This window comes from Agelaius phoeniceus, chromosome 10 (assembly GCF_051311805.1).
Source record: "Agelaius phoeniceus isolate bAgePho1 chromosome 10, bAgePho1.hap1, whole genome shotgun sequence".
NCBI lineage: Eukaryota > Metazoa > Chordata > Aves > Passeriformes > Icteridae > Agelaius > Agelaius phoeniceus.
This window is the reverse complement of record NC_135274.1, coordinates 14,313,567-14,328,595: the sequence shown is the minus strand read 5'-3', so window position 1 is coordinate 14,328,595 and position 15,029 is coordinate 14,313,567. Positions and strand designations below refer to the sequence as shown.

At 38.6% G+C, this 15,029-nt stretch overlaps 1 long non-coding RNA gene across 1 annotated transcript in view; it reads left to right on the top strand.

Annotated features, from left to right (window-relative positions):
- LOC143694884 (uncharacterized) overlaps positions 1–10,192 on the top strand; it is a 97,448-nt gene extending 87,256 nt beyond the window's left edge. Inside the window, exons 14-15 of the long non-coding RNA XR_013183628.1 lie at positions 9,670–9,741; positions 10,115–10,192. This is a non-coding gene — a long non-coding RNA (uncharacterized LOC143694884). The remainder of the gene's footprint in view (positions 1–9,669; positions 9,742–10,114) is intronic.
- The last annotated feature ends 4,837 nt before the right edge of the window (positions 10,193–15,029 follow it).

Sequence of the window (15,029 nt, the reverse complement as noted above, 5' to 3'; positions counted from 1 at the left end):
GGACCAAATTTTTCTCCTAGATGTGTGCATGGCTTCCATTTTCTCAATTTCGTGAAATCTCTGGATAGGAATCTGTAGGCAAAATTTAACCTGATGCATGGTACTGATTCATCCTGTATTACTCTAATGTTCAAAATCTTAAAGAATATTTGGAAATAATATATGAAAGGGAAGACAGTACCTGGAAAAGGATGGAGAACAATTATTCTCTGTTTCAAGGGTGAATTGCCTTAAGTGAGCAGAAATCAGTCACAGGAGGCTGCTTGCTTCACTTATTTTTCTAACTGCTCTAGGCAAATAAAGATTAAGCCATTCTTTTATCAGGAAAGCCCTCTCCCCAGTATAAAGACATAATCAATCTAAATTGAAGGAAACTAAGAGATGAACAGAGGGTTTGTTGGGCAACTTTAGGCTGTATAAGGACAGAAACGTGTAGGGTAAATTTTGATTTATATTTACTCCAATATATTCATCAGAAATTGAGATCTAAGATAAACACCTGAAATATTTTATGATAATTTACTGAATAGTTGATAAAGAGAGTTTCATGTTGTCTGCATAAATTTTCTATAGAGAGTCACTGTTTTAAAACATGGGTAGCTAAAGTACAAGCTCAGCTTAGTTTCTCATACAAAGTCAAATCAGGATGAATAAAAATAATTTACCCTACATTGAACCACTGCAACCCTTAATCAAATTTAATCCTATTTCCCTCTTTTGAAAATCTCGACCAAGTTATGCTTCAGAGAGAAGGCAAACAGTTCCGGTACCCTGGGTTGTCAGGAAAGATTAAAAAGGCTAAATCTTATTTTTATACAAGTCTACACAAGTTCATGGTTTCGATAATAAGCATGCTTTATGCACAACAATATCCGATTTTTTTCCTGCAAAACCAAAACTTAACTTAAAAGCTATTTCCAAGCCCAACTCAAAATCACATTCATCCCAGTTTTCTCATAATAGAAATGACAAAAATAAAACCTTTTTCTGAACTCAAGAAAAAGTGTGATTTTCCTCAACCTCTGATGATCAGAATAAAAGCGAACAAAGGCTCAAACTACCCATATTCTGAGTTTTAAAAAAGAAAATGTGGCTTTTCTGCCCCTCTCCTGGTACTTTTTTTGGTTAGAAAAGTTTTGTTGAATCCCAGTTTTGTGTATTTCTGAAACTGGGACATAGAACCAAGAATGCTCCTTGGTGAAAGATTTTATTTCTGCTTCAAAAGTCCTATTAGTTCTGCCAGAACAGTTCATATTTACAGGAAGGAGAGATAGCAACAGGGATGGTGAACAGCACGAAAGCCACTGCAGTAGATAATTCATCAGTAAAGTAGCAATAAATGTAAGTGCCCATGAATTTTACTTTTGTGTAGTCACACCTTCATTGTGTTATCTCTTCAATGATTTACCTTTCAGCCTCCCAAAGGAAGGGGTAGCATAGATTTTGTAGCACTGATTAACTTCTGAGGCGAATAGAGATTTTAATAACAGTTGAGTAAAATAGAGGGACCAAAGAAGCACCAAGGAGCATTATTCAGTTCAAATTTCTCTGTTCTACTAACAAAAGGACAGCTTCCACCATAGCTTTTTCTTGGAGCCACGAAGAGCTCTTTGGAGCAGCAGTGTGCTTCCAGGAAAAAGACTGATAGGGCTGGAGAGCCTGCATGGGTATTTCCCCAAATACCAAATGCACCTGGAATTAGAGCCCCTGTTCCTGCCTCACTGCAGAGAAGATGGGGATGGATTTCTGAAGTTGTGTTGGCTACAGAAGTTGCATTGATGGATTTACAGCCCCACCACAGCAGCTGCCTTGTCTGGAGATGAGTCACACACCACAATTTCTCCTTCTATGTCTTGCCTTTGTAGTCCCAGATAAACTTTTTTTTTTTTCATGAAAACACAACATTTTGCAACAGTCATTGAGTTCAATTCAAAAGATGCAGCCTTTTAAATAAACCACAAAATCTCAAACATGGACAAGTTCACCACATCACCAATTTTTAATTGGATTATTCCATTTTCTTGACTCAGCTCTGATGCTGAACTAAATTTCCACCAATATTGAATTGTTCCAGTTGTAGGTATCAGTATTAAAATCATAACTGCATTTAATTATTCCTGCATGTAGCTTTACTATGTGCTGTAAGTTTACTTCTAATGTCAATCCAAGATGAAGTCAACTGATCCTGCATTTTTTGCAGTGATTAGAGATTTTAGTGCAGACTTTCTTTTGTGAAAAGTACTGTGAATTTAAGCATTCTATAACAAAATAATCAAACAAGAAGAAATCAGTGAACTGAAACACTGCTAAGGGTGAGCTAATTTTTGAAAAAGACTGGCATTCAGCAGCCCATATTTGTTAGCATGCTGGTGTCTTTTGAAATCAGTTATTGTATTTCATTCCCACAGCAAATGAAGATGGTAAATTAGTTCAATTGCAGATGAGAACTCAGAGCCTACAGGAAGCTGATTTGTTTGTCAGCATCCAGGAACTTACAGCATGAAGCACATCTCTCCCTGCCATCTTCTGTCATGGGGAAAGGAATACTGGGATGTGTGTGTCAGTTTGCTAGCCTGAAAAATGCCCTTCACTTCTGGGTGTCTTCCATTTTGCTTGTGTCAATTGTCTACAATTACTTCAAATTTCAAACATTTAAAGACAAATTGATGATATGCAAAACTGTGACATACCAAAGAGAGCTCATTCTTGCTCACTGAAGGCAGGAAATTCACTTCTCTTAGGTTTCAAAACTCAGGGAGAAAAGCAGCTAGGAAAAGAGGCTGCCACCCTAGGATGAAGGCATATGGCACATTTATTTTTTACCTACTTGTCCACCATATTGTCCCATAACTGTGGAAGAAGGGGGAACCCCTTTTCAAATCATGCTCTTAAGCCCAAAGTAAGCTCCCCCAACACTGTATAAGGAGTGCAGGAATGTGCTACTTACGCTATCTTGGTGGATTCCAGGAAAAGATCTGTTGGGGAGAAAATGAAAATTTAGAGAGCATTTGGAAATGAGGGCGCTTACACCTTCGTTTCACTTTTAAGAAATGGAAAGGTAATGGAAGGAACACCAAGTGCTAGTCATCTTTGACACCCTCATTATTAGGAGGTTTTTAAATTTTATTCTTGTGGCTCATATTCAACCTGACAAGTCATGTAGCGATTAAAAATTGGAATGCTGCAACAACAGTGTTAGAATTAGGATCAGTGACTGGTTTAACTCTCCCTGACAAGGAAAGCCTGGCAAATGACTCAGTTCCAGCCAGTAGGGAATCTTCAGCCTCACTGCGCACTACCAATGCATCCTGACATGTCTTGCCAAGACAGCCAACGTGGGCCTAGCAGATGCCCTCGGAAAGTTTTCTCTTCTTGCCTTTCTTGCTCCTATGCTGTTCACCATTGGACTCAGAACTAAATGTTTGGATGTGCTTAATGGGGGCTAGGCGCATTTTCTAGAACTTGCAAAAAGCCTGGAGGTAAGGAATTGGACTTTTGGAAGAGCTTTTTCTTCCTCAACCTTCTGGAAAAATTGAATTCTTGCAATGACTCAACCACAAGTGTGGGAGGTTTCAGAGCCCAGATTCAGAGCCATTGAAGATTCTAGAAGGAATTACTGTGGAGCAATTACATGATCACAGAGGACTGAAGCTTCCTGGGCTCTGCCATGGGTCCTACAGCATTAGACAGCCTCAGTGATATATTCAGATAATGATTTTGGCTCCCCTGGTATCTCTCTCTCTCTTTCTCTCTAATAACATGCTGCCCTTTCTGCTGCATAGTTGCAGGACAGACGTCTTTGACTGATGTGTTTAAGACATGGGTGGCTTAATAGCTGTGTTGTAATAATGACTGATTTTTGGTGTCCTGGGAGAACATCTCTCTTGGCACTTCGGATATAAAAAACAAGTGACATTTTGAAATAAACAAGGTCTACAGGTGGTAGAATTAGCACTCAATCTGTCAACCTCCATGCAAGGTAGAGCCACAGCCACCAGAGAATACAAAACAGAAAATATATTGAGGTAAGCAGACTAAAATTAGGAGTTTATTATGAAGAAACTAAAATGCAAACCTTACTCTTCCTTTCTTCAAAGTTGTCGCAGTAACCGGGCATGTGCATTAAATGGTATTTTCTGGGCAGAAGAGCAAGGATGGAAGCAGAATTTGAGGAGCCACAGTCGAGATCTTCCATTCCCCAGACAAAATGAGGCTGGATTCCTTGGCAGTTATCCTGGGGGCAGTTTGCAGCATCAATTTTAGCAGCTGGGCAGTTTATTCACTTCCTTCGTTTTCTTCACCTCACACAAAGGTTGCAAGGGTTGGGTCTTGCCTTGAGGTTTGTATCCTTTCTGTGCCCTTTGGGAAAGGATTTCTTTCCTTCCATGCCAGAAGCTGAGATTGGTGGTGAGATTTTAGCCAAATATAACACCAGAAATACCCATGGTTCTGCTGGTTAGAATATCTGAAAGCAAGCAAATAACCGCGCTACTGAGGAAAAATACATGAGTGTTTTGAGGGGTTTTTTATTCCATGCTTCTGGTTAGCAAAATTTATTTCTAGATGAGAAAATCCAAAATTTTAGTGAAGGACTTCAGTCCATACTCAGTCAAACTCATGAACCATTCCGGTGTAGACTTTATATATGCAATTGCAGATACAATCTGTCTCTGATAAAATATTTTTGTGTGATGGCAGAAGAGATACTAATCAGCTCTTGATTAATATTCATTGTATACATATATGTACTCAGGAAATTAAAAGGCATTTTTAGACAATAAGAGAGCATACAGCACAAAAGACATTCCCAAATAAATTGAAGCAAGCAGTGGTGAAGGCAATCTCTTGAATTCAGAGTTAGCAAAAGACCAGGCACTTCACTTTTTCATTCAGGAAAGAGAATTAAGAAAAACTGAGCTGATAGAATCTTGTGATCCCGCCCACTTTGAGTGCATGTTTTCTAATTAATATGGAAATTTGATCAATTATCAAAATGCACTGGCTGATAGAGATGTGCCATTCTTCTTCTCTTCAATCCTACATGTGCCTTGGAAGCAAGAGAAGTGTTTTCAGGTTTTGCACTAATTTAGACATTAAAATTGTCATTATTATTATTATTATTATTATTATTATTATTATTATTATTATTATTATTATTATTATTATTTTCACATTTAAGGCCTTCATTATGAGTATTTTAAATGAGCCAAACCAAGCTTGGTTTGGACGGGACTCTCCTGTCCTCCACCAAGATCATACAAAATAGCACACACATAAACATATGCAGAGAATTACATATAGGGAGATAGAGATATATGACATCAACATAGTTATCTTTAAGTATCCTGGCATTTGCAAAGGCTAATCATTTCATAGACCTATTTGCAGAATCAGCTACTTCTCTGTGAAGTCGCAATAATCATTAAAGTAAATGAAGAAATTTCCACTTCTCTTTCATCAGGGAACAGAAATCCAGTACTCAACACCAGCTCCCATTGGACCCAATGGGACTCTCAGGAGGAGCTTCCCACCCCCAGGAGGGTGCTGGGCACACCCTGCCCTGCTCCTGCCACACTTCCCACACATGGCAGGCCCTCATTATGAACACAGCTGAAATTGGATTGCTGGGTAAGGAGCACAGGGCAAAGAAAACATTTTCACCTTGCATGTGTTTGTGGTAGTCTACCAGATCAAGGGTCATCTGTTGATGTGTATGTTTTTCAAATCCTTTTTTTCAAAGACCTTAAGAATTGGATGTGGAAAGACACAGGGGAGCACTGCAAGGATAACTGTAAAAGACAGAGACAAATTAGTGAGCCAAAGTCTAGAAAATGGGTGCTGCTGAGGCAAATTAAGAGGAAAAATGTCAAACCATAAAGATGTAAATGAATGCTGAAGGTTTATAGAGACACTTTTGGCCAAAATTTTAAACAATAACTGGGGAGACCATAACGCCCACTGTCCCACTAACATGAGAGAACAAGAGCACATGAGATAGCTGGTTATGGTGTTCTGTTGTCCTAATCCCTCTCAGACTGGTTACAGACCCAGTTAAGAAAGTCTGAGCTCATACAAATCAGCAGCTCAGATGGCAAAGGCCAGCCCTAATGCAGTAGGAAAGCAGACTGGGAAAAGCCACTGTTAATTTGCTGCCTTCAGTGACAGGAATCTGCTGGTTCCCACCAGCCAGGCCCCAGAAGCTCAGCCCACTGAAAAAGTAGGTGAGCAAAACAACCATCACATTGAAAACTGAGGAGAGACACAGTCTGAAATGAAGCAGATGGATGCTCAGAAAGCTCCACACAGGCTGAATTCAAAATACAACAGCTATCTTCTTCCTGTCATGTCATGTATTGCCTGGGAATGCCCTTCAAGTGAAAATTTGATGAAAGAGGGAAACAATAGAAGGCTTGAGTGAAAATTTTATCTTTTTTGTTTGTTTATATTTACTTAATTAAAGACTGTAGCTAAGAAAAAGTGCTGTTGCAAGAGACAGGTCTGTGCAAAACCCCAAGTCAAGACCTTAGTGGACAAATAGATCTGACAAAGGCAGCAGGATTCAGATTATCCAGGCTCAGAACAAAACAGAGGAATCTGCCTTGCTGGTTTGCAGTAAGAAGGCTTCAGTAAATGACATTTTTCCATATTTAGCCAGAAACCTACTCACCTTGTGTTTCCATATTCAACTTCCACTTAAAAAACTCTCTGAAAATCTTAAAAGTCTAGTCCTGTGCAAAGATCTCAAAGCTGCTAAAAGTGATTGTCCACCCAGGCAGGGTGCTAGGGAATTTTTCTAGAGCAGTAGCTCAGATTATTCATGTGATTAATAAAATGGTTCACAGCCATACTGTTCAATATAGGTCCACCCTGCTGCAGAGGGTCTTTTACAATGTAAGGTGAAGAGCAACAAGTAAATGCCAGATTTTTTTTTTTTTTTTTTTTTTTTGGTACTAAAGACCATGATGGGATCATTACAATGCTGTTTTCAGTTGTCAGTGTACAGTTATTCGGGATTGTTTTTAGTGTTTGTCCCATCTCCATGGGTGAGCAAGAGCGAGCGTAATCTTGTTTGTTTGCAAAATACAGTGAGTTTATACTCAGCTGTTTTCCAGAGTTTACTCTGTATGGACAGAGTAGGAATGAGAGGAACAGGAGCCATCTCTTTCTGTCTTTTTAATTTAATTTCTTTTGTTAAGAAAATACTTTTGTCATCAATGAATTTCAGTGGGGATTTACCACCAAGCACAGTAGTTGGATTGTGGTGGGTGAAATTCTGACTGTCTTGATATCAAACTAGAATTACAAATAGCATGTAATAGTTTTATCTAAATTGGAAGAAAGGATTATAAAATTCCTTTAGCAATAACTTGGGGCTTATGCTTTTTAAATTTCAAATATCAGTTTGAATCTCCAGAATTAATGGGAGCATGTTGGAAAGAAACCTCAAATTAGATTACATTGTTTATTTTTGGATAACTCAAAGATTATTTTTCTATCTCACATTCACCAATAAAGAAAGAGTTAAATATAACTTTGGAAGGTATTTTAGTCATAACAGTAATCTCTTTATATATCAGTGGGTCAATAGTTCAGTAAAAGAAGGAACTATAACTTGAATAGACACTAATTAAAAGAATCAATTCTTATCCTACTACATATGTCCTGTCATATTAACACATTTCTAGATTTCTTACTCAGTGGACTAGTCAAGATTAAAGGATTTGCTAATATGGATGAACTGAGTATGCTTCCAAACTGACTGAGCAGATTTGTGAACAAATTAGTTCATTTAAAATTGACAGTGAAAGATTGATTTTGCACAGAATGAGTTACCTAAGGTATTCATCATTTCCTCTGCTTCCATGCACAAGACAGAGATCTGCTTCTTTTTCTTTCTGATTGTAATAGGACTGCTTACTGAGCACCTTTATTTTACAGCCATGATTGCAGCCTGTCATTCTTTTAATTTAGACATATTTTAGCCTCCACAGACCTTCAGAAATAACTTCCTTAAAAGCCTCAGTCTAATGACTCATTACATGAGTTGCTCGATTCATCCACAGTACTTTAAATTATAATGCAAGGGGAAAAATTGCTAATTACACAGAAAAAGATCCAATTACTCCTGAGACCATTTGATTCATTATTCAGATTGTTTTGGGGGTGGGGGCAGGAGGAAGGGTGTCTCTAAACATGGGGTTATGTATCAATGTATTGCGAATGGCTCTTAGATGTCAGATTTGCCATCAGTTATCATCATTCAGAGGTATCCAACATCTCTGTATTTTCCCCTACCAATCAAAATAGACTTTCCAGACAGTGATTCATGCATATGTGCCAGTATGCAGTTCTTCATCTTCAGCCATTAAATGCCATTAGAAGAAAGCTATAACCAATCCTTTCTTAATACTGCTACATGCTATGTCATTCACAGAGCTGCCAGGGGGACATAGGTGACCACAAATGCAACAGGACGTGACCCACAAGTCACAAATCTCTGGAGACAAGAGTTCCTCCACTGATGAAATGTTGGTGCTTGATTTTCTGCCAGTCCAGATAGTCTGTTTGTGATTTGCTCATGACCAGGTCCCCCCCCACCATGGTTCAGTGTAATGTTTACTGCTGTATAGGAGTTGAAATCAAAGGGAATGACAAAGTTATCAATGTCGTCCTCTTCAGAGCCAAAATTACTGAGACTTAAATTGTTTCAGCTACCACCATAAACCCCTTTGGACTCTACAGAGTTAGGTCACATCCAGTCCAAACTTTTGCTAATGGGACATTTAGAGCTCCCTTACCAGGACTGTAATCTCCTCAAATCTGGCTCATGTTTAAAGCAGAAGAGAATTGAAATCAGCTAACTACATTCTGCTCCCTGTCTAACAGTCCTAGTTACTAGATAATAAAATATTTTATATGTATGTGTGCTTTTAGTTTAGTTTGCCCAGATGTGAAATGAGATCAAATTTGGATCCAAAGAAGAACATTTGAATGTCATTGTTTGGGTGTTTTCATGCCAAAATTAACAATACAAATGAAGGTGATTGTAATGCAGAAAATTTGATAAAATCCTACTCTTTTATCCTACTGCAGACTATTGTTTGCAGCTATACTAATATTAGATGGAACAATTTTAGAGCTCTCAAAAATTACCATTTTTTTCAAAAACTTATAGTCTGTTTAGTCATAGCTCTGGTTTTCTACAGACTTTACTAACTGATTCAGCACTGCTATTGTTCCCTGAAACATGTGTTCTTCCATAACAATTACTCTTTTGCAGTATATCCATTTTAGTCATCATTAAACCCATCTTGCCTACAATGTGTGAGCCAAGCATTCCCATTTTTTGCGAGGTGTCACTTTCTAGTCCACACTTTCATTTTGTGTCTAACTGTAATCAGCTCATTTTTTTCTCCTCCATTCATGCTTCTTACTTGCTTAATTTCCTTTTATTTTACCTAAACACTTCAATACTAATTGCTATTTCTGATTGCAATACAGCTCTCCTTCCATTTTCTAAAATTTTGCAGAACTTCTCCTGACAAGAATGTTATGTTACTTATGATGAATTATGCAAGAGCGATAAAATGCAAAATATGTAAATGGCACACGATTGTTATCTCGCTATTAAAGTGAGACAGTAACAGAATTTGTAATGTCTATTAACAGGTTGTTCACATTTTTAATGCAGCAGAGGATGAGAGAAAAAAAAATTCTCTGGACTTTGTTCTGCAGTTGCAGGTGAGAGCAAGACATAATGAAGACATTCTCTCCACCTTCAGTGATTTGTCTTTCACAGTTCAATTCTGCCATTTCACAAGCTTGCTGGCTCTAGGGTTATGTGTCCTGGCAAATTGTTGTCTGTCACCTGTTAATGTATTTCCTCACTTACCTGATTGACAAATTCCCTGCCTTGGTCATTGATTTGTGCAGATACACATGAATGTCTGATGAATTCAATCAAAGACCTCAACACTTTGGGGTAGTTTATCCTGTAGAGGTTTATCTTTAGTGCATTTTGAGAAGTAATCCATAGCTGTTGCCAAATATTTGTATGTGTCAGGGTCAGCAGTGAGAAAACAACTATCACCATTAATTTGTGCTATCTGTACAGTTCCTGTCCTGATGACCCTGCCATGGTGCTCCACTGGATCATGTTGTATACCTGCAGCCAAATCTGACAGCTAACAGGCAAGTTTGCAGGAGGGTCTCCTGTTTGCTGGATTTAGCAGGACCAGCGAGAGTCTCCCCAGGTCACACAGTAGTCCACAGCCATAGCAACTGAAGCAGATGCTGAGCAGAGGGAGCCCATCCTCATGTCCACCCCAGCAAGGGAAAGCCGTGGGTTTTGACCAGCCAGGGGTTTGTAGCTGCCCCTGAGTGGAGAGGGGCAGCAATGGTGATGGGCACAAGTACTTCTGTGCCAGTCTGACATGGAGGCACATCCCCTTCATCTTGCCTGACAGACTGCTCTGCCAGACTGAGCAGAGCTTAGCATAGGTTTCAGCTCTAAGATGAAAGTCAGTGCTCAGGAGCTGAGTCACAGGATGGGAAAGGATGGGAGAAACAGGAGAATAATTTAGCAATCCTGAGTCTCTCATGTGCCATGCTTGTTTCCAAATCACATCTAGTTTCTGTGTTAAGAAAGGGATCTCGATTCAAAAGCCAAACATTTCTGCATCTTCATGAAATTGAATTTTTATATCATCTTTCATACAGGTCATGGTGAATATCAGTATGAGAATGTCAATCTGTGGGACTAGCACCAGTTCAAACCAACTTAAATACTAGTCAATGCTGTTCCTGAACTATCAAATATGAATAAATATAAATAAGTCCTTCAAGTTCATTTTGTTGCTTGAGAAGCCTCACTTCACACACAGCAATGGTGATTTCTGCTAAAATAGCATTCTTTTTGGCATGCCATTTACTTTGAATTACTCTGCCTAGACAGTAACTCCTGGATTCCTTTGGGACCCTCATAGTAATCACTTTTTTAGGTGAGCTCAGTCAAGCATTGTTGTAGCCTGGGTCAGCTCTGCCTCTGCACTGAAACAGCAGCTTTAGCAGGCCATGAGCTCAAAACTGGGCAGATTTTTTCCAGTCATAGCAAAGTCATATGGTGAGAAGCTTGAATAATAAAGTTATCCCAGTAATACAGCACTGGCATTAGCCAGGATTTGCCTTTCTGTAACTATATCAAGCTCAAAATTAAAAACAATGTCACCTCAAAAGAGTCACCATTTTCCTGTTCTCCAGTCTGAATCCTTTCCTTTCCCTTTTTTCCAGGTCAGCATCATGAAGAATTTCTGCTCTCTTCAGGAGCAAGGCCTTCAGCTTTCACATTTAAAAAGCTTCTCACTTCCATTCAGGAGATGGAGCAGGTTCTTACCTAAGCCTACTGCTGACAGATTTACTAGGTCTGAGAGGGAGCAGAACAGGCTGTTAGAATAAAAAACTCAAGCCAGATTTTCTGATCTGATCAGACAGGAGGAAGAAACCCAGGACCCTTAGCTTATTTGTTTGTTTGTTTTCTATTTAAAGTGTTATTTATTTTTTATTCTCATAAAGCTAAAGGATTAATAGTGGGAATATTAACTGAAGCCAAGCATAGTGTGAGAGCAGATGCTTTGCAAGCCTTTCCATACAGCCTTGCCAATCCTTCACAGAGCAGCTCTGGGTTACCACACTTTTCTCCATTTTTGTGCCTCTTTTCAGCAGCCAGTGCTAGCCAGAAGGAATTGAATGATGGCTTTGTGATTTAAGGGAGTAATCAGAAATACTAAAACAAAGATTTTTGGGCATATTTTTTTCATCAACACAGGCAAGAATAAAAATTGTTTATTATGTGTGTGTGACTAGGCTATAAAATGTACACAGTAAGAATATGAATAAGGATAATTTCAGGTTTTGATGATTTTTCAGAACTTCAGAATTCTCTCAGGCCTAAAGTGGCCAAATTTTAAGGAGCAAGGATTTCAGGAAGAGTTTATAAGCTAAAGTCTATATTTTGAGTTATGCTTGCAAACAAACTGGTAGCCAGTGTATTTTAAGACCATTTTTCCTCTTTGCAAAGGACCCCACAAGACAAATGCATGCTGATTAGCACACCCCAAAATAATATGCTGTAGCTGTACCAATTGCTACTAATTCCCATACTGGAAGGGGACGGAGTACAGGAATACAATCCTGTAAATTGGATCCCACAATTTCCAGAGGGGATCAAGGCCTAGAAAAAGGCACCAAAACTGGTGAAGGGGCTTGAAGACAGGTCCTGTAGGGGGCTGCTGAGGCCACTGGGTTGGTCTAGTTTGGTGGAGGCTGAGAGGTGACCTCATGCTCTCTACAGCTTCCTGAGCAGGAAAAGTCAAGAGGGAGGTTCTCATTGCTCTCTACAGCTTCCTGAGCAGGGGAAGTCAAGAGGAAGGTTCTTCCTGTGCTTGACAGGACACCAGTGGGTATTCCAAAGCACTGGAACCCCTGGCAGCATCTGCATGTCCAGTTTCTTATGGCTGGTTCTCCTGACTCCACATGTTATGGGCAGGGCAAGCTCTGCAGTGACCCTCAAAGTCCCTTGGCCTTGCCCCTGCCATCCAGGTGAAAATGCCTCACAGCCTCAGGCACCTCCAAGTGTTGGTGGTTCTCCTCATTTCCCAGAGCCTCCTGCCCCTCTGGCCTTGGTCCTTGGTGGCCAGGCAGTGGACACAGCTGCTGGGCACCCCTGTAAATTCATCCCTGTGTTCAGGCTGGGCATTTAAGGTCATTTATACTCCAGATATTCATAAGGTTGTGGGGATGCCAAAAGTGCAATAAAAGGTTTGCTTCTCATTATGCAAACTTTGCAGAGATGTAGAGAGCAGACCAGATTTCCTCACCATTTCTTGCAGTCAAAAGCAGCAGATCCAGCCCTTAAGTCTTGTGTTGTATCACGGATTTCATGTCTGTCATGGAAGAGTGAGGCATTAGAGGTATGATCTGGAGAGTGCCAGAAGGGGAAAGTGGCTGTACAGATATTTCTGCAGACAATTTTTGCATATTCTCCTTTTGTGCTACCCAGAAATTATTAGTCAGTTGATACTTTTCATTTAATTTTAAGAAAAACATTGTCCCTTTTAAAAATAAAAATATACAGTACTATTTTCTTCAAACATTGCACTTGACTGACAAAGAACAGGTTGTTCCAGCTGAAGTTTCTGCTTTCATTTTTAAATTTAAGTTACATTAAAGTTTAAAAAAGAAAAAACCTGTGTAATATAAATCTGCTTGATATTGTTGCTCATAAGTAGCAAATGATGCCAAAACCATGTGAGCTGTACAACAGGAATAAAACCACTGAAATGGATTTACGTAAATCTCAGAGTCAAATTATTGCACTATAAATATGCAGTGCACATATTGTTGTGTTCATTTTTTTTCTTCAGTGAGGTTTTTCCATGTCAAGAAATCTCATCTAAAAATTTGGCTCAGTCCTGATCCTTTAAAATTCCACTAGCTCTTATACATTAGCATTTTCATACTTCCTATTTATCACTATGCTTAGAATTGTTGCAGTATGATAGAAAGAATTATTTTTTGAAGACATAAGTAAGCCTGTTATCCACATGAATAAGGAAGATAATACGGTGAATCTCTCTGAAATGCACAGCCTTAGTGTACAATCAGTGTATTTCTTTCATGTTTATTCCTTTGTCACATATTCATTTGTGAGGGTTCCACAACATGTTCAGTACATGTCATGAACTGGTTTACCACAAGTTTATCCTTTCCGTGCATTTTATTTTACTGCTAAGGCAATCACTGCACATTGGCAGATTTTTATGCATCTAATAACTTCATTCTCTTATCAAAAATTCATTTAATTGGATTTCAGATTCGTTTCACATAGGATTTGGATAAATGGAAGCATAGGTTGCAACCTATGTGTCCCTTAGCAGGAATTCATGTAAGTTACTTCAATTGACATTTAATACACAATTATTGCTGGGCAATTTATCTGTTTGAGTGTTGCTTTTGACAACAGGACCAGTTTAGAGTATTAATGTCCCTGTTACTGGAGTATGCAGACAGTAGACTATAAAGGCACTGGACCACCACCTTCAACAAAGCTAAGCAAAACTGAACTTTAATAATCTTATTTAATCATTTGGTGGTCCTTGAACCTTCTAAGTCAAAGATGTTTACCCCTTGGAGTTATGGATAGTCTCTCTTTGCAAGATCAATTTAACTCCTGTTTTGCCAGAAAATACAAACACCAGAAGCCACCTTCAATGACATTTACAGAATTCTACCATCTCCTGTTAGTGCTTGGGCTGCAGAGTGGCCTTTTTCTGTTTTCCCTTTGCATGTCCCTCCCTCTGCAGCATATCTGTGCAGGGATTTTAAAAACTGCATCTATTTCATTTGGGTTATTTGCTGCTGCTTTTTATTTATTTTTTAATGAAGCTTTTATGAAATCCTATATTGTACATTTTTCTGCCTATTGCAATTCCAAGTGCATTTATTATTAAAGTTGAATAACTTACTAATGAAAAAAGACAAGAATTCATACTTTGTGTTTGGGATATTCAACTTGCATGGTTATCCTTAGATTTAACAACACATGCTCACACCCACATGCACACTTGCACACACAGACACAACATGCACTCAGCTATACCAGAACATAATTTTTAAATTTGCCATTTTAGCAATAAAATTTTTAATTGCTTTAGTATACCTCTCAGCTTCCCCTGGATACTTTATAAGTCAAGATTTAGCCATAAAGGTGATTTGTCAACATTAAAATCTGGTGAAAATGAAGAGCTTTACCCACTCTGGTGTTGTGCAAAAGTAACTACGGACAGAATTTAGCCTCATGTGTCAATGAAGGATTAGGCCTTCCGTAGTTTTGGTTTTGATTAAAATCATCATTGTTTAGCTGTACAATATATTTATGAAGAAAAAACATGAAAGAAAAGAATATATTTTGAACATTAGGAAATTGAGGCAAATAAAAAGGTTAAAGAAAACTATTTCATAAAATGGCATGT